The sequence below is a fragment of the Petromyzon marinus genome, chromosome 2, assembly GCF_048934315.1.
Source record: "Petromyzon marinus isolate PM22_M1 ecotype Great Lakes invasive population chromosome 2, UKy_Petmar_22M1.pri1.0, whole genome shotgun sequence".
Lineage (NCBI taxonomy): Eukaryota > Metazoa > Chordata > Hyperoartia > Petromyzontiformes > Petromyzontidae > Petromyzon > Petromyzon marinus.
Genome location: NC_133668.1, coordinates 822,193 through 842,827, shown reverse-complemented (window position 1 = coordinate 842,827; position 20,635 = coordinate 822,193). Strand labels below are relative to the sequence as shown.

Genomic DNA, 20,635 nt, shown 5'->3' with positions numbered 1-20,635 from the left:
TCACATGTCATTTGGATTGCACTCTTATGCTCAGATGTCCTTTGGATTGCACTCTCATGCTCACATGTCCTTTGGATTGCACCTCTCGTGCTCACATGTCTTTTGGATTCCACTCTCATGCTCACATGTCCTTTGGATTGCACTCTCATGTTCACGTCCTTTGGATTGCATTCTCATGGTGCTAATGTCTCATTAACACTGCTGTTGTGTGCATATGCGGGCATTATACTCTTATGCGGTGAAGGAAGCTCATTCATGCTAATCTCCCTCCCTAATCTCTCTCTCCCTAATCTCCCCCATTAACACAACTGACGTGCTTGGGTCCGTGAATGGAATTACTTTCCAGCTCAGACCCCGCTTGCTTGCCCAACGCCACATATATAACCTCCTTGTTGTAACAGCTCTCTCGCTGGTTCAGCAGTTCCACTGCTGGATTATATTTTTTCCACCTGAGGAGGACCGCTTGTGTTGCGATCGAAACGTCGTGATTTATTTTATTTTATACCTACGTGACTTTACCGAAAGAACCAAAGAGTATGGATTCCTGCTATCACGAAAGCTTCAAATCAAGACTTTAAGTTAATAGCTATTATTTGTAATCAGGATATTTACAATGTGATATCTGACCTACAGAAGCTCCAGTACTTATTAAAGAACACGTAAAAGATCAGGAAGCTGATGAGTTTGGAAGTGCCACTCTTACTTGTCAGCTTTCCAAACCGGCTGTGGAAGTCGCTTGGAAAAAGGACTCCACTTTACTCCAGCCCAGCGATAAATATGAGATAAAGCAGGAAGGAAAAATAGCGAAGCTCATCGTTCATGATGTGGAACCTGGAGATGCAGGGAAATATGACTGTGACACTGGAGATGACCACACTTGTGCAGTTCTCAAAGTCAAAGGTAAGGTTAAGCATATGGAATGTTGAAAATATAAAATGACCGATTTTCATGAATTGTCTTTTTGACCATTAACGCATCAGCATTCCATGCGCGTAATTACTATATGATTGTATTCGTTTGTAAGCAATGTGTCCATCCATTAATACCCATTCATACTTTTACACTGTATATTAAATTTTTATTCCACTGTAAATGTTTAGAAAACCTAACAGGTTGGTAGATATTATTTTGGTTTACTTCAACGAAGTGATATAAATATTTCAGAATGAAACCCCATGGGTATTCCCAGTGACTTTCATTTAGTAGCTATTATTTGTAATCAGGATATTTACGAGGAGATATCTGACCTACAGAAGCTCCAGTACTTATGAAAGAACACCTAGAAGATCAGGAAGCTCATGAGTTTGGAAGTGCCACTCTTACTTGTCAGCTTTCCAAACCTGCTGTGGAAGTCGCTTGGAAAAAGGACTCCACTTTACTCCATCCCAGCGATAAATATGAGATAAAGCAGGAAGGAAAAATAGCGAAGCTCATCATTCATGATGTGGAACCTGGAGATGCAGGGAAATATCACTGTGACACTGGAGATGACCACACCAGTGCAGTTCTCAATGTCAAAGGTAATGTGAAGCGAATGGAGATGTTGAAAATATAAAATTACCCATTTTCATGAATTGTCTTTTTGAACATTAACGCATCATCGTTCCATGCGTATTTTTACTATATGATTGTATTCGATGGTAAACAATGTATCCATCCATTAATACCCATTCATACTTTTACGCTGTATATACATTTTGATTCCACTGTAAATATTTAGAAAACATAACAGGTTACTCGATATTATTTTGGTTTATTTCAACGAAATGATAGAAATATTTCGGAATGGAACCCCATGGGAATTCCCAAGTGACTTTGATTTGGTAGCTATTATTTGGAATGAGGATATTTACGAGGTGATATCTGATGTACAGAAGCTCCAGTACTTATTAAAGAACACCTAGAAGATCAGGAAGCTAATGAGTTTGGAAGTGCCACTCTTACTTGTCAGCTTTCCAAACCGGCCGTGGAAGTCGTTTGGAAAAAGGACTCCACTTTACTCCATCCCAGCGATAAATATAAGATAAAGCAGGAAGGAAAAATAGCGAAGCTCATCATTCATGATGTGGAGCCGGGAGATGCAGGGGAATATGGTTGTGACACTAGAGATGACCACACTTGTGCAGTTCTCAAAGTCAAAGGTAAATATGGATATATTATTTCATCCATATACAAACCACAAATACGTGAAGTCTCATTTTCAAATAATAAACAATTTACTTTTCAAATGTATACCAACAGAAGCCCCTGTTAAAATGTCTGAAGGCCTGGTGGACCAAGAAGCCGATGAGTTTGGAAGTGCCACTCTTACTTGTCAGCTTTCCAAACCTGCTGTGGAAGTTGTGTGGAAAAAGGACTCCACTTTACTCCATCCCAGCGATAAATATGAGATAAAGCAGGAAGGAAAAATAGCGAAGCTCATCATTCATGATGTGGAACCTGGAGATGCAGGGAAATATGACTGTGACACTGGAGATGACCACACTTGTGCAGTTCTCAAAGTCAAAGGTAATGTGAAGCGAATGGAGATGTAGAAAATATAAAATTACCCATTTTCATGAATTGTCTTTTTGAACATTAATGCATCATCGTTCCATACATATTATTACTATATGATTGTATTCGTTTGTAAGCAATGTATACATCCATTAATACCCAATCATACTTTTACGCTTTATATACATTTTTAGTCCACTGTAAATGTTTAGAAAACCTAACAGGGTACTCGATATTATTTTGGTTTTCTTCAACGAAATGATAGAAATATTTCGGAATGGAACCCCATGGGAATTCCCAAGTGACTTTGATTTGGGAGCTATTATTTGGAATGAGGATATTTACGAGGTGATATCTGACCTACAGAAGCTCCAGTACTTATTAAAGAACACCTAGAAGATCAGGAAGCTAATGAGTTTGGAAGTGCCACTCTTACTTGTCAGCTTTCCAAACCGGCTGTGGAAGTCGTTTGGAAAAAGGACTCCACGTTACTCCATCCGAGCGACAAATCTGAGATAAAGCAGGAAGGAAAAATAGCGACGCTCATCATTCATGATGTGGAACCTGGAGATGCAGGGAAATATGACTGTGACACTGGAGATGACCACACCAGTGCAGTTGTCAATGTCAAAGGTAATGTGAAGCGAATGGAGATGTTGAAAATATAAAATTACCCATTTTCATGAATTGTCTTTTTGAACATTAACGCATCATCGTTCCATGCATATTATTACTATATGATTGTATTCGTTTGTAAACAATGTATCCATCCATTAATACCCATCATACTGTTATGCTGTATATACAGCTTTATTCCACTGTTAATGTTTAGAAAACCTAATAGGTTACTCAATATTATTTTGGTTTACTTCAACGAAATGATAGAAATATTTCGGAATGGAAACCCATGGGAATTCCAAAGTGACTTTGATTTGGTAGCTATTATTTGGAATGGGGATATTTACGAGGTGATATCTGACCTACAGAAGCTCCAGTACTTATTAAAGAACACCTAGAAGATCAGGAAGCTGATGAGTTTGGAAGTGCCACTCTTACTTGTCAGCTTTCCAAACCGGCTGTGGAAGTGATTTGGAAAAAGGACTCCACTTTACTCCATCCCAGTGATAAATATGAGATAAAGCAGGAAGGCAAAATAGCGAAGCTCATCATTCATGATGTGGAACCTGGAGATGCAGGGGAATATGGTTGTGACACTAGAGATGACCACACTTGTGCAGTTCTCAAAGTCAAAGGTAAACATGGATATATTTTTTTTATCCATATACAAACCACAAATACGTGAAGTTTCATTTTGAAATAATTAAACACTTTACTTTTCCAATGTATACCAACAGAAGCCCCTGTTAAAATATCAGAAGGCTTGGTGGACCAGGAAGCCGATGAGTTTGGAAGTACCACTCTTACTTGTCAGCTTTCCAAACCTGCTGTGGAAGTCGCTTGGAAAAAGGACTCCACTTTACTCCAGCCCAGCGATAAATATGAGATAAAGCAGGAAGGAAAAATAGCGAAGCTCATCATTCATGATGTGGAACCTGGAGATGCAGGGGGATATGGTTGTGACACTGGAGATGACCACACTTGTGCAGTTCTCAAAGTCAAAGGTAAACATGGATATATTTTTTCATCCATATACAAACCACAAATACGTGATATTTCATTTTGAAATAATTAAACAATTTACTTTTCAAATGTATACCAACAGAAGCCCCTGTTAAAATATCAGAAGGCTTGGTGGACCAGGAAGCCGATGAGTTTGGAAGTGCCACTCTTACTTGTCAGCTTTCCAAACCTGCTGTGGAAGTCGTGTGGAAAAAGGACTCCACTTTACTCCATCCCAGCGTTAAATATGAGATAAAGCAGGAAGGAAAAATAGCGAAGCTCATCATTCATGATGTGGAACCTGGAGATGCAGGGAAATATGACTGTGACACTAGAGATGACCACACCTCTGCAGTTCTCAATGTCAAAGGTAAGGTGAAGCGAATGGAGATGTTGAAAATATAAAATTACCCATTTTCATGAATTGTCTTTTTGAACATTAACACATCAGCGTTCCATTCGTATAATTACTATATGATTGTATTCGTTTGTAAGCAATGTATACATCCATTAACACCCAATCATACTTTTACGCTGTATGTACATTTTTATTCCACTGTAAATGTTTAGAAAACCTAAAAGGGTACTCGATATTATTTTTGTTTACTTCAACGAAATGATAGAAATATTTCGGAATGGAACCCCTTGGGAATTCCCAAGTGACTTTGATTTGGTAGCTATTATTTGGAATTAGGATATTTACAAGGTGATATCTGACCTACAGAAGCTCCAGTACTTATTAAAGAACACCTAGAAGATCAGGAAGCTAATGAGCTTGGAAGTGCCACTCTTACTTGTCAGCTTTCCAAAACTGCTGTGGAAGTCGTGTGGAAAAAGGACTCCACTTTACTCCATCCCAGCGATAAATATGAGATAAAGCAGGAAGGAAAAATAGCGACCCTCATCATTCATGATGTGGACCCTGGAGATGCAGGGGGATATGGTTGTGACACTGGAGATGACCACACTTGTGCAGTTCTCAAAGTCAAAGGTAAACATGGATATATTTTTTCATCCATATACAAACCACAAATACGTGAAGTGTCATTTTGAAATAATTAAACTCTTTACTTTTCAAATGTATACCAACAGAAGCCCCTGTTAAAATATCAGAAGGCCTGGTGGACCAGGAAGCCGATGAGTTTGGAAGTGCCACTCTTACTTGTCAGCTTTCCAAACCTGCTGTGGAAGTCGTGTGGAAAAAGGACTCGAATCTACTCCAGCCCAGCGATAAATATGAGATAAAGCAGGAAGGAAAAATAGCGAAGCTCATCATTCATGATGTGGAACTTGGAGATGCAGGGAAATATGACTGTGACACTGGAGATGACCACACCTCTGCAGTTCTCAATGTCAAAGGTAAGGTGAAGCGTATGGAGATGTTGAAAATATAAAATTACCCATTTTCATGAATTGTCTTTTTGAACATTAACGCATCAGCGTTCCATGCGTATAATTACTATATGATTGTATTCGTTTGTAAGCAATGTATACATCCATTAATACCCATTCATACTTTTACGCTGTATATTAATTTTTAAACCACTGTAAATGTTTAGAAAACCTAACAGGTTGCTAGATATATTATTTTGGTTTACTTTAACGAAATGATAGAAATATTTCAGAATGGAACTCCTTAGGAATTCCCAAGTGACTTTGATTTGGTAGCTATTATTTGGAATGAGGATATTTACGAGGTGATATCTGACCTACAGAAGCTCCAGTACTTATTAAAGAACACCTAGAAGATCAGGAAGCTAATGAGTTTGGAAGTGCCACTCTTACTTGTCAGCTTTCCAAACCGGCTGTGGAAGTCGTGTGGAAAAAGGACTCCACTTTACTCCATCCCAGCGATAAATATGAGATAAAGCAGGAAGGAAAAATAGCGACACTCATCATTCATGATGTGGAACCTGGAGATGCAGGGGAATATGGTTGTGACACTGGAGATGACCACACTTGTGCAGTTCTCAAAGTCAAAGGTAAACATGGATATATTTTTTCATCCATATACAAACCACAAATACGTGAAGTTTCATATTGAAATAATTAAACTCTTTACTTTTCAAATGTATACCAACAGAAGCCCCTGTTAAAATATCAGAAGGCCTGGTGGACCAGGAAGCCGATGAGTTTGGAAGTGCCACTCTTACTTGTCAGCTTTCCAAACCTGCTGTGGAAGTCGTGTGGAAAAAGGACTCGAATCTACTCCAGCCCAGCGATAAATATGAGATAAAGCAGGAAGGAAAAATAGCGAAGCTCATCATTCATGATGTGGAACTTGGAGATGCAGGGAAATATGACTGTGACACTGGAGATGACCACACCTCTGCAGTTCTCAATGTCAAAGGTAAGGTGAAGCGTATGGAGATGTTGAAAATATAAAATTACCCATTTTCATGAATTGTCTTTTTGAACATTAACGCATCAGCGTTCCATGCGTATAATTACTATATGATTGTATTCGTTTGTAAGCAATGTATACATCCATTAATACCCATTCATACTTTTACGCTGTATATTAATTTTTAAACCACTGTAAATGTTTAGAAAACCTAACAGGTTGCTAGATATATTATTTTGGTTTACTTTAACGAAATGATAGAAATATTTCAGAATGGAACTCCTTGGGAATTCCCAAGTGACTTTGATTTGGTAGCTATTATTTGGAATGAGGATATTTACGAGGTGATATCTGACCTACAGAAGCTCCAGTACTTATTAAAGAACACCTAGAAGATCAGGAAGCTAATGAGTTTGGAAGTGCCACTCTTACTTGTCAGCTTTCCAAACCGGCTGTGGAAGTCGTGTGGAAAAAGGACTCCACTTTACTCCATCCCAGCGATAAATATGAGATAAAGCAGGAAGGAAAAATAGCGATACTCATCATTCATGATGTGGAACCTGGAGATGCAGGGGAATATGGTTGTGACACTGGAGATGACCACACTTGTGCAGTTCTCAAAGTCAAAGGTAAACATGGATATATTTTTTCATCCGTATACAAACCACAAATACGTGAAGTTTCATTTTGAAATAATTAAACTCTTTACTTTTCAAATGTATTCCAACAGAAGCCCCTGTTAAAATATCAGAAGGCCTGGTGGACCAGGAAGCCGATGAGTTTGGAAGTGCCACTCTTACTTGTCAGCTTTCCAAACCTGCTGTGGAAGTCGTGTGGAAAAAGGACTCGAATCTACTCCAGCCCAGCGATAAATATGAGATAAAGCAGGAAGGAAAAATAGCGAAGCTCATCATTCATGATGTGGAACTTGGAGATGCAGGGAAATATGACTGTGACACTGGAGATGACCACACCTCTGCAGTTCTCAATGTCAAAGGTAAGGTGAAGCGTATGGAGATGTTGAAAATATAAAATTACCCATTTTCATGAATTGTCTTTTTGAACATTAACGCATCAGCGTTCCATGCGTATAATTACTATATGATTGTATTCGTTTGTAAGCAATGTATACATCCATTAATACCCATTCATACTTTTACGCTGTATATTAATTTTTAAACCACTGTAAATGTTTAGAAAACCTAACAGGTTGCTAGATATATTATTTTGGTTTACTTTAACGAAATGATAGAAATATTTCAGAATGGAACTCCTTAGGAATTCCCAAGTGACTTTGATTTGGTAGCTATTATTTGGAATGAGGATATTTACGAGGTGATATCTGACCTACAGAAGCTCCAGTACTTATTAAAGAACACCTAGAAGATCAGGAAGCTAATGAGTTTGGAAGTGCCACTCTTACTTGTCAGCTTTCCAAACCGGCTGTGGAAGTCGTGTGGAAAAAGGACTCCACTTTACTCCATCCCAGCGATAAATATGAGATAAAGCAGGAAGGAAAAATAGCGACACTCATCATTCATGATGTGGAACCTGGAGATGCAGGGGAATATGGTTGTGACACTGGAGATGACCACACTTGTGCAGTTCTCAAAGTCAAAGGTAAACATGGATATATTTTTTCATCCATATACAAACCACAAATACGTGAAGTTTCATATTGAAATAATTAAACTCTTTACTTTTCAAATGTATACCAACAGAAGCCCCTGTTAAAATATCAGAAGGCCTGGTGGACCAGGAAGCCGATGAGTTTGGAAGTGCCACTCTTACTTGTCAGCTTTCCAAACCTGCTGTGGAAGTCGTGTGGAAAAAGGACTCGAATCTACTCCAGCCCAGCGATAAATATGAGATAAAGCAGGAAGGAAAAATAGCGAAGCTCATCATTCATGATGTGGAACTTGGAGATGCAGGGAAATATGACTGTGACACTGGAGATGACCACACCTCTGCAGTTCTCAATGTCAAAGGTAAGGTGAAGCGTATGGAGATGTTGAAAATATAAAATTACCCATTTTCATGAATTGTCTTTTTGAACATTAACGCATCAGCGTTCCATGCGTATAATTACTATATGATTGTATTCGTTTGTAAGCAATGTATACATCCATTAATACCCATTCATACTTTTACGCTGTATATTAATTTTTAAACCACTGTAAATGTTTAGAAAACCTAACAGGTTGCTAGATATATTATTTTGGTTTACTTTAACGAAATGATAGAAATATTTCAGAATGGAACTCCTTGGGAATTCCCAAGTGACTTTGATTTGGTAGCTATTATTTGGAATGAGGATATTTACGAGGTGATATCTGACCTACAGAAGCTCCAGTACTTATTAAAGAACACCTAGAAGATCAGGAAGCTAATGAGTTTGGAAGTGCCACTCTTACTTGTCAGCTTTCCAAACCGGCTGTGGAAGTCGTGTGGAAAAAGGACTCCACTTTACTCCATCCCAGCGATAAATATGAGATAAAGCAGGAAGGAAAAATAGCGATACTCATCATTCATGATGTGGAACCTGGAGATGCAGGGGAATATGGTTGTGACACTGGAGATGACCACACTTGTGCAGTTCTCAAAGTCAAAGGTAAACATGGATATATTTTTTCATCCGTATACAAACCACAAATACGTGAAGTTTCATTTTGAAATAATTAAACTCTTTACTTTTCAAATGTATTCCAACAGAAGCCCCTGTTAAAATATCAGAAGGCCTGGTGGACCAGGAAGCCGATGAGTTTGGAAGTGCCACTCTTACTTGTCAGCTTTCCAAACCTGCTGTGGAAGTCGCTTGGAAAAAGGACTCCACTTTACTCCATCCCAGCGATAAATATGAAATAAAGCAGGAAGGAAAAATAGCGAAGCTCATCATTCATGATGTGGAACCTGGAGATGCAGGGAAATATGACTGTGACACTGGAGATGACCACACCTCTTCAGTTCTCAATGTCAAAGGTAGGGTGAAGCATATGGAGATGTTGAAAATATGAAATTACCCATTTTCATGAATTGTCATTTTGAACATTAACACATCAGCGTTCCATTCGTATAATTACTATATGATTGTATTCGTTTGTAAGCAATGTATACATCCATTAACACCCAATCATACTTTTACGCTGTATGTACATTTTTATTCCACTGTAAATGTTTAAAAAACCTAACAGGGTACTCGATATTATTTTTGTTTACTTCAACGAAATGATAGAAATATTTCGGAATGGAACCCCTTGGGAATTCCCAAGTGACTTTGATTTGGTAGCTATTATTTGGAATGAGGATATTTACAAGGTGATATCTGACCTACAGAAGCTCCAGTACTTATTAAAGAACACCTAGAAGATCAGGAAGCTAATGAGCTTGGAAGTGCCACTCTTACTTGTCAGCTTTCCAAAACTGCTGTGGAAGTCGTGTGGAAAAAGGACTCCACTTTACTCCATCCCAGCGATAAATATGAGATAAAGCAGGAAGGAAAAATAGCGACCCTCATCATTCATGATGTGGACCCTGGAGATGCAGGGGGATATGGTTGTGACACTGGAGATGACCACACTTGTGCAGTTCTCAAAGTCAAAGGTAAACATGGATATATTTTTTCATCCATATACAAACCACAAATACGTGAAGTTTCATTTTGAAATAATTAAACTCTTTACTTTTCAAATGTATACCAACAGAAGCCCCTGTTAAAATATCAGAAGGCCTGGTGGACCAGGAAGCCGATGAGTTTGGAAGTGCCACTCTTACTTGTCAGCTTTCCAAACCTGCTGTGGAAGTCGCTTGGAAAAAGGACTCCACTTTACTCCAGCCCAGCGATAAATATGAGATAAAGCAGGAAGGAAAAATAGCGAAGCTCATCATTCATGATGTGGAACTTGGAGATGCAGGGAAATATGACTGTGACATTGGAGATGACCACACCTCTGCAGTTCTCTATGTCAAAGGTAGGGTGAAGCGTATGGAGATGTTGAAAATATAAAATTACCCATTTTCATGAATTGTCTTTTTGAACATTAACACATCAGCGTTCCATGCGTATTATTACTATATGATTGCATTCGTTTGTAAGCAATGTATACATCCATTAATACCCAATCATACTTTTACGCTGTATATACATTTTTATTCCACTGTAAATGTTTAGAAAACCTGAGAGGGTACTCGATATTATATTGGTTTACTTCAACGAAATGATAGAAATATTTCGGAATGGAACCCCTTGGGAATTCCCAAGTGACTTTGATTTGGTAGCTATTATTTGGAATGAGGATATTTACAAGGTGATATCTGACCTACAGAAGCTCCAGTAATTATTAAAGAACACCTAGAAGATCAGGAAGCTAATGAGTTTGGAAGTGCCACTCTTACTTGTCAGCTTTCCAAACCGGCTGTGGAAGTCGTGTGGAAAAAAGACTCCACTTTACTCCATCCCAGCGATAAATATGAGATAAAGCAGGAAGGAAAAATAGCGACACTCATCATTCATGATGTGGAACCTGGAGATGCAGGGGAATATGGTTGTGACACTGGAGATGACCACACTTGTGCAGTTCTCAAAGTCAAAGGTAAACATGGATATATTTTTTCATCCATATACAAACCACAAATACGTGAAGTTTCATTTTGAAATAATTAAACAATTTACTTTTCAAATGTATTCCAACAGAAGCCCCTGTTAAAATATCAGAAGGCCTGGTGGACCAGGAAGCCGATGAGTTTGGAAGTGCCACTCTTACTTGTCAGCTTTCCAAACCTGCTGTGGAAGTCGTGTGGAAAAAGGACTCGAATCTACTCCATCCCAGCGATAAATATGAAATGAAGCAGGAAGGAAAAATAGCGAAGCTCATCATTCATGATGTGGTACCTGGAGATGCAGGGGAATATGGTTGTGAAACTAGAGATGACCACACTTGTGCAGTTCTCAAAGTCAAAGGTAGGGTGAAGTGTATGGAGATGTTCACAATATAAAATTACCCATTTTCATGTATTGTCTTTTTGAACATTAACACATCAGCGTTCCATGCGTATAATTACTATATGATTGTATTCGTTTGTAAGCAATGTATACATCCATTAAAACCCAATCATACTTTTATGCTGTATATACATTTTTATTCCACTGTAAATGATTAGAAAACCTAACAGGGTACTCGATATTACTTTGGTTTACTTCAACGAAATGATAGAAATATTTCGGAATGGAACCCCTTGGGAATTCCCAAGTGACTTTGATTTGGTAGCTATTATTTGGAATGAGGATATTTACGAGGTGATATCTGACCTACAGAAGCTCCAGTACATATTAAAGAACACCTAGAAGATCAGGAAGCTAATGAGTTTGGAAGTACCACTCTTACTTGTCAGCTTTCCAAACCTGCTGTGGAAGTCGCTTGGAAAAAGGACTCCACTTTACTCCATCCCAGCGATAAATATGAAATAAAGCAGGAAGGAAAAATAGCGAAGCTCATCATTCATGATGTGGAACCTGGAGATGCAGGGGAATATGGTTGTGACACTGGAGATGACCACACTTGTGCAGTTCTCAAAGTCAAAGGTAAACATGGATATATTTTTTCATCCATATACAAACCACAAATACGTGAAGTTTCATTTTGAAATAATTAAACTCTTTACTTTTCAAATGTATACCAACAGAAGCCCCTGTTAAAATATCAGAAGGCCTGGTGGACCAGGAAGCCGATGAGTTTGGAAGTGCCACTCTTACTTGTCAGCTTTCCAAACCTGCTGTGGAAGTCGCTTGGAAAAAGGACTCCACTTTACTCCAGCCCAGCGATAAATATGAGATAAAGCAGGAAGGAAAAATAGCGAAGCTCATCATTCATGATGTGGAACTTGGAGATGCAGGGAAATATGACTGTGACATTGGAGATGACCACACCTCTGCAGTTCTCTATGTCAAAGGTAGGGTGAAGCGTATGGAGATGTTGAAAATATAAAATTACCCATTTTCATGAATTGTCTTTTTGAACATTAACACATCAGCGTTCCATGCGTATTATTACTATATGATTGCATTCGTTTGTAAGCAATGTATACATCCATTAATACCCAATCATACTTTTACGCTGTATATACATTTTTATTCCACTGTAAATGTTTAGAAAACCTGAGAGGGTACTCGATATTATATTGGTTTACTTCAACAAAATGATAGAAATATTTCGGAATGGAACCCCTTGGGAATTCCCAAGTGACTTTGATTTGGTAGCTATTATTTGGAATGAGGATATTTACAAGGTGATATCTGACCTACAGAAGCTCCAGTAATTATTAAAGAACACCTAGAAGATCACGAAGCCGATGAGTTTGGAAGTACCACTCTTACTTGTCAGCTTTCCAAACCGGCTGTGGAAGTCCTTTGGAAAAAAGACTCCACTTTACTCCATCCCAGCGATAAATATGAGATAAAGCAGGAAGGAAAAATAGCGACACTCATCATTCATGATGTGGAACCTGGAGATGCAGGGGAATATGGTTGTGACACTGGAGATGACCACACTTGTGCAGTTCTCAAAGTCAAAGGTAAACATGGATATATTTTTTCATCCATATACAAACCACAAATACGTGAAGTTTCATTTTGAAATAATTAAACAATTTACTTTTCAAATGTATTCCAACAGAAGCCCCTGTTAAAATATCAGAAGGCCTGGTGGACCAGGAAGCCGATGAGTTTGGAAGTGCCACTCTTACTTGTCAGCTTTCCAAACCTGCTGTGGAAGTCGTTTGGAAAAAGGACTCCACTTTACTCCAGCCCAGCGATAAATATGAGATAAAGCAGGAAGGAAAAATAGCGAAGCTCATCATTCATGATGTGGAACTTGGAGATGCAGGGGAATATGGTTGTGAAACTAGAGATGACCACACTTGTGCAGTTCTCAATGTCAAAGGTATTGTGAAGCGTATGGAGATGTTGAAAATATAAAATTACCCATTTTCATGAATTGTCTTTTTGAACATTAACACATCAGCGTTCCATGCGTATAATTACTATATGATTGTATTCGTTTGTAAGCAATGTATACATCCATTAATACCCAATCATACTTTTATGCTGTATTTACATTTTTATTCCACTGTAAATGATTAGAAAACCTAACAGGGTACTCGATATTACTTTGGTTTACTTCAACGAAATGATAGAAATATTTCGGAATGGAACCCCTTGGGAATTCCCAAGTGACTTTGATTTGGTAGCTATTATTTGGAATGAGGATATTTACGAGGTGATATCTGACCTACAGAAGCTCCAGTACTTATTAAAGAACACCTAGAAGATCAGGAAGCTAATGAGTTTGGAAGTACCACTCTTACTTGTCAGCTTTCCAAACCTGCTGTGGAAGTCGCTTGGAAAAAGGACTCCACTTTACTCCATCCCAGCGATAAATATGAAATAAAGCAGGAAGGAAAAATAGCGAAGCTCATCATTCATGATGTGGAACCTGGAGATGCAGGGGAATATGGTTGTGACACTGGAGATGACCACACTTGTGCAGTTCTCAAAGTCAAAGGTAAACATGGATATATTTTTTCATCCATATACAAACCACAAATTCGTGAAGTTTCATTTTGAAATAATTAAACTCTTTACTTTTCAAATGTATACCAACAGAAGCCCCTGTTAAAATATCAGAAGGCCTGGTGGACCAGGAAGCCGATGAGTTTGGAAGTGCCACTCTTACTTGTCAGCTTTCCAAACCTGCTGTGGAAGTCGTGTGGAAAAAGGACTCGAATCTACTCCATCCCAGCGATAAATATGAGATAAAGCAGGAAGGAAAAATAGCGAAGCTCATCATTCATGATGTGGAACCTGGAGATGCAGGGAAATATGACTGTGACACTGGAGATGACCACACCTCTGCAGTTCTCAATGTCAAAGGTAGGGTGAAGCGAATGGAGATGTTGAAAATATAAAATTACCCATTTTCATGAATTGTCTTTTTGAACATTAACACATCAGCGTTCCATGCGTATAATTACTATATGATTGTATTCGTTTGTAAGCAATGTATACATCCATTAAAACCCAATCATACTTTTACGCTGTATATTAATTTTTAAACCACTGTAAATGTTTAGAAAACCTAACAGGTTGCTAGATCTATTATTTTGGTTTACTTTAACGAAATGATAGAAATATTTCAGAATGGAACCCCTTGGGAATTCCCAAGTGACCTTGATTTGGTAGCTATTATTTGGAATGAGGATATTTACGAGGTGATATCTGACCTACAGAAGCTCCAGTAGTTATTAAAGAACACCTAGAAGATCAGGAAGCCGATGAGTTTGGAAGTACCACTCTTACTTGTCAGCTTTCCAAACCTGCTGTGGAAGTCGTGTGGAAAAAGGACTCCACTTTACTCCATCCCAGCGATAAATATGAGATAAAGCAGGAAGGAAAAATAGCGACACTCATCATTCATGATGTGGAACCTGGAGATGCAGGGGAATATGGTTGTGACACTGGAGATGACCACACTTGTGCAGTTCTCAAAGTCAAAGGTAAACATGGATATATTTTTTCATCCATATACAAACCACAAATACGTGAAGTTTCATTTTGAAATAATTAAACAATTTACTTTTCAAATGTATTCCAACAGAAGCCCCTGTTAAAATATCAGAAGGCCTGGTGGACCAGGAAGCCGATGAGTTTGGAAGTGCCACTCTTACTTGTCAGCTTTCCAAACCTGCTGTGGAAGTCGTTTGGAAAAAGGACTCCACTTTACTCCAGCCCAGCGATAAATATGAGATAAAGCAGGAAGGAAAAATAGCGAAGCTCATCATTCATGATGTGGAACTTGGAGATGCAGGGGAATATGGTTGTGAAACTAGAGATGACCACACTTGTGCAGTTCTCAATGTCAAAGGTATTGTGAAGCGTATGGAGATGTTGAAAATATAAAATTACCCATTTTCATGAATTGTCTTTTTGAACATTAACACATCAGCGTTCCATGCGTATAATTACTATATGATTGTATTCGTTTGTAAGCAATGTATACATCCATTAATACCCAATCATACTTTTATGCTGTATTTACATTTTTATTCCACTGTAAATGATTAGAAAACCTAACAGGGTACTCGATATTATTTTGGTTTACTTCAACGAAATGATAGAAATATTTCGGAATGGAACCCCTTGGGATTTCCCAAGTGACTTTGATTTGGTAGCTATTATTTGGAATGAGGATATTTACGAGGTGATATCTGACCTACAGAAGCTCCAGTACTTATTAAAGAACACCTAGAAGATCAGGAAGCCGATGAGTTTGGAAGTGCCACTCTTACTTGTCAGCTTTCCAAACCTGCTGTGGAAGTCGCTTGGAAAAAGGACTCCACTTTACTCCATCCCAGCAATAAATATGAGATAAAGCAGGAAGGAAAAATAGCGACACTCATCATTCATGATGTGGAACCTGGAGATGCAGGGGAATATGGTTGTGACACTGGAGATGACCACACTTGTGCAGTTCTCAAAGTCAAAGGTAAACATGGATATATTTTTTCATCCATATACAAACCACAAATTCGTGAAGTTTCATTTTAAAATAATTAAACTCTTTACTTTTCAAATGTATACCAACAGAAGCACCTGTTAAAATATCAGAAGGCCTGGTGGACCAGGAAGCCGATGAGTTTGGAAGTGCCACTCTTACTTGTCAGCTTTCCAAACCTGCTGTGGAAGTCGTGTGGAAAAAGGACTCGAATCTACTCCATCCCAGCGATAAATATGAGATAAAGCAGGAAGGAAAAATAGCGAAGCTCATCATTCATGATGTGGAACCTGGAGATGCAGGGAAATATGACTGTGACATTGGAGATGACCACACCTCTGCAGTCCTCAATGTCAAAGGTAGGGTGAAGCGAATGGAGATGTTGAAAATATAAAATTACCCATTTTCATGAATTGTCTTTTTGAACATTAACGCATCAGCGTTCCATGCGTATAATTACTATATGATTGTATTCGTTTGTAAGCAATGTATACATCCATTAATACCCATTCATACTTTTACGCTGTATATTAATTTTTAAACCACTGTAAATGTTTAGAAAACCTAACAGGTTGCTAGATATATTATTTTGGTTTACTTTAACGAAATGATAGAAATATTTCAGAATGGAACCCCTTGGGAATTCCCAAGTGACTTTGATTTGGTAGCTATTATTTGGAATGAGGATATTTACGAGGTGATATCTCACCTACAGAAGCTCCAGTAGTTATTAAAGAACACCTAGAAGATCAGGAAGCCGATGAGTTTGGAAGTACCACTCTTACTTGTCAGCTTTCCAAACCTGCTGTGGAAGTCGTGTGGAAAAAGGACTCCACTTTACTCCATCCCAGCGATAAATATGACATAAAGCAGGAAGGAAAAATAGCGACACTCATCATTCATGATGTGGAACCTGGAGATGCAGGGGAATATGGTTGTGACACTGGAGATGACCACACTTGTGCAGTTCTCAAAGTCAAAGGTAAACATGGATATATTTTTTCATCCATATACAAACCACAAATACGTGAAGTTTCATTTTGAAATAATTAAACAATTTACTTTTCAAATGTATTCCAACAGAAGCCCCTGTTAAAATATCAGAAGGCCTGGTGGACCAGGAAGCCGATGAGTTTGGAAGTGCCACTCTTACTTGTCAGCTTTCCAAACCTGCTGTGGAAGTCGCTTGGAAAAAGTACTCCACTTTACTCCAGCCCAGCGTTAAATATGAGATAAAGCAGGAAGTAAAAATAGCGAGGCTCATCATTCATGATGTGGAACCTGGAGATGCAGGGGAATATGGTTGTGAAACTAGAGATGACCACACTTGTGCAGTTCTCAATGTCAAAGGTAGGGTGAAGCGTATGGAGATGTTGAAAATATAAAATTACCCATTTTCATGAATTGTCTTTTTGAACATTAACACATCAGCGTTCCATGCGTATAATTACTATATGATTGTATTCGTTTGTAATCAATGTATACATCCATTAATACCCAATCATACTTTTATGCTGTATTTACATTTTTATTCCACTGTAAATGATTAGAAAACCTAACAGGGTACTCGATATTATTTTGGTTTACTTCAACGAAATGATAGAAATATTTCGGAATGGAACCCCTTGAGATTTCCCAAGTGACTTTGATTTGGTAGCTATTATTTGGAATGAGGATATTTACGAGGTGATATCTGACCTACAGAAGCTCCAGTACTTATTAAAGAACACCTAGAAGATCAGGAAGCCGATGAGTTTGGAAGTGCCACTCTTACTTGTCAGCTTTCCAAACCTGCTGTGGAAGTCGTGTGGAAAAAGGACTCCACTTTACTCCATTTCAGCGATAAATATGAGATAAAGCAGGAAGGAAAAATAGCGACACTCATCATTCATGATGTGGAACCTGGAGATGCAGGGAAATATGGTTGTGACACTGGAGATGACCACACTTGTGCAGTTCTCAAAGTCAAAGGTAAACATGGATATATTTTTGCATCCATATACAAACCACAAATACGTGAAGTTTCATTTTGAAATGATTAAACAATTTACTTTTCAAATGTATTCCAACAGAAGCCCCTGTTAAAATATCAGAAGGCCTGGTGGACCAGGAAGCCGATGAGTTTGGAAGTGCCACTCTTACTTGTCAGCTTTCCAAACCTGCTGTGGAAGTCGCTTGGAAAAAGGACTCCACTTTACTCCAGCCCAGCGATAAATATGAGATAAAGCAGGAAGGAAAAATAGCGAAGCTCATCATTCATGATGTGGAACCTGGAGATGCAGGGAAATATGACTGTGACACTAGAGATGACCACACCTCTGCAGTTCTCAATGTCAAAGGTTGGGTGAAGCGTATGGAGATGTTGAAAATATAAAATTACCCATTTTCATGAATTGTCTTTTTGAACATTAACACATCAGCGTTCCATGCGTATAATTACTATTTGATTGTATTCGTTTGTAAGCAATGTATACATCCATTAATACCCAATCATACTTTTATGCTGTATATACATTTTTATTCCACTGTAAATGATTAGAAAACCTAACAGGGTACTCGATATTATTTTGGTTTACTTCAACGAAATGATAGAAATATTTCGGAATGGAACCCCTTGGGAATTCCCAAGTGACTTTGATTTGGTAGCTATTATTTGGAATGAGGATATTTACGAGGTAATATCTGACCTACAGAAGCTCCAGTACTTATTAAAGAACACCTAGAAGATCAGGAAGCCGATGAGTTTGGAAGTGCCACTCTTACTTGTCAGCTTTCCAAACCTGCTGTGGAAGTCGTGTGGAAAAAGGACTCCACTTTACTCCATCCCAGCGATAAATATGAGATAAAGCAGGAAGGAAAAATAGCGAAGCTCATCATTCATGATGTGGAACCTGGAGATGCAGGGGAATATGGTTGTGACACTGGAGATGACCACACTTGTGCAGTTCTCAAAGTCAAAGGTAATCATGGATATATTTTTTCATCCATATACAAACCACAAATACGTGAAGTTTCATTTTGAAATGATTAAACAAATTACTTTTCAAATGTATTCCAACAGAAGCCCCTGTTAAAATATCAGAAGGCCTGGTGGACCAGGAAGCCGATGAGTTTGGAAGTGCCACTCTTACTTGTCAGCTTTCCAAACCTGCTGTGGAAGTCGCTTGGAAAAAGGACTCCACTTTACTCCAGCCCAGCGATAAATATGAGATAAAGCAGGAAGGAAAAATAGCGAAGCTCATCATTCATGATGTGGAACCTGGAGATGCAGGGAAATATGACTGTGACACTAGAGATGACCACACCTCTGCAGTTCTCAATGTCAAAGGTTGGGTGAAGCGTATGGAGATGTTGAAAATATAAAATTACCCATTTTCATGAATTGTCTTTTTGAACATTAACACATCAGCGTTCCATGCGTATAATTACTATTTGATTGTATTCGTTTGTAAGCAATGTATACATCCATTAATACCCAATCATACTTTTATGCTGTATATACATTTTTATTCCACTGTAAATGATTAGAAAACCTAACAGGGTACTCGATATTATTTTGGTTTACTTCAACGAAATGATAGAAATATTTCGGAATGGAACCCCTTGGGAATTCCCAAGTGACTTTGATTTGGTAGCTATTATTTGGAATGAGGATATTTACGAGGTGATATCTGACCTACAGAAGCTCCAGTACTTATTAAAGAACACCTAGAAGATCAGGAAGCCGATGAGTTTGGAAGTGCCACTCTTACTTGTCAGCTTTCCAAACCTGCTGTGGAAGTCGTGTGGAAAAAGGACTCCACTTTACTCCATCCCAGCGATAAATATGAGATAAAGCAGGAAGGAAAAATAGCGAAGCTCATCATTCATGATGTGGAACCTGGAGATGCAGGGGAATATGGTTGTGACACTGGAGATGACCACACTTGTGCAGTTCTCAAAGTCAAAGGTAATCATGGATATATTTTTTCATCCATATACAAACCACAAATACGTGAAGTTTCATTTTGAAATAATTGAACTCTTTACTTTTCAAATGTATACCAACAGAAGCCCCTGTTAAAATATCAGAAGGCCTGGTGGACCAGGAAGCCGATGAGTTTGGAAGTGCCACTCTTACTTGTCAGCTTTCCAAACCTGCTGTGGAAGTCGCTTGGAAAAAGGACTCCACTTTACTCCAGCCCAGCGATAAACATGAGATAAAGCAGGAAGGAAAAATAGCGAAGCTCATCATTCATGATGTGCAACCTGGAGATGCAGGGAAATATGACTGTGAGACTAGAGATGACCACACCTCTGCAGTTCTCAATGTCAAAGGTAATGTGAAGCGTAAGGAGATGTTGAAAATATAAAATTACCCATTTTCATGAATTGTCTTTTTGAACGTTAACACATCAGCGTTCCATGCGTATAATTACTATATGATTATATTCGTTTGTAAGCAATGTATACATCCATTAATACCCAATCATACTTTTATGCTGTATTTACATTTTTATTCCACTGTAAATGTTTAGAAAACCTAACAGGGTACTCGATATTATTTTGGTTTACTTCAACGAAATGATAGAAATATTTCGGAATGGAACCCCTTGGGATTTCCCAAGTGACTTTGCTTTGGTAGCTATTA

General features: G+C 38.3%; 1 protein-coding gene across 1 annotated transcript in view; it reads left to right on the top strand.

The window, feature by feature from the left end:
- The window catches only part of OBSCN (obscurin, cytoskeletal calmodulin and titin-interacting RhoGEF), a 131,585-nt gene that overhangs the window by 43,025 nt on the left and 67,925 nt on the right, over positions 1-20,635 (top strand). The gene's annotated exons all lie outside the window — the stretch shown is intronic.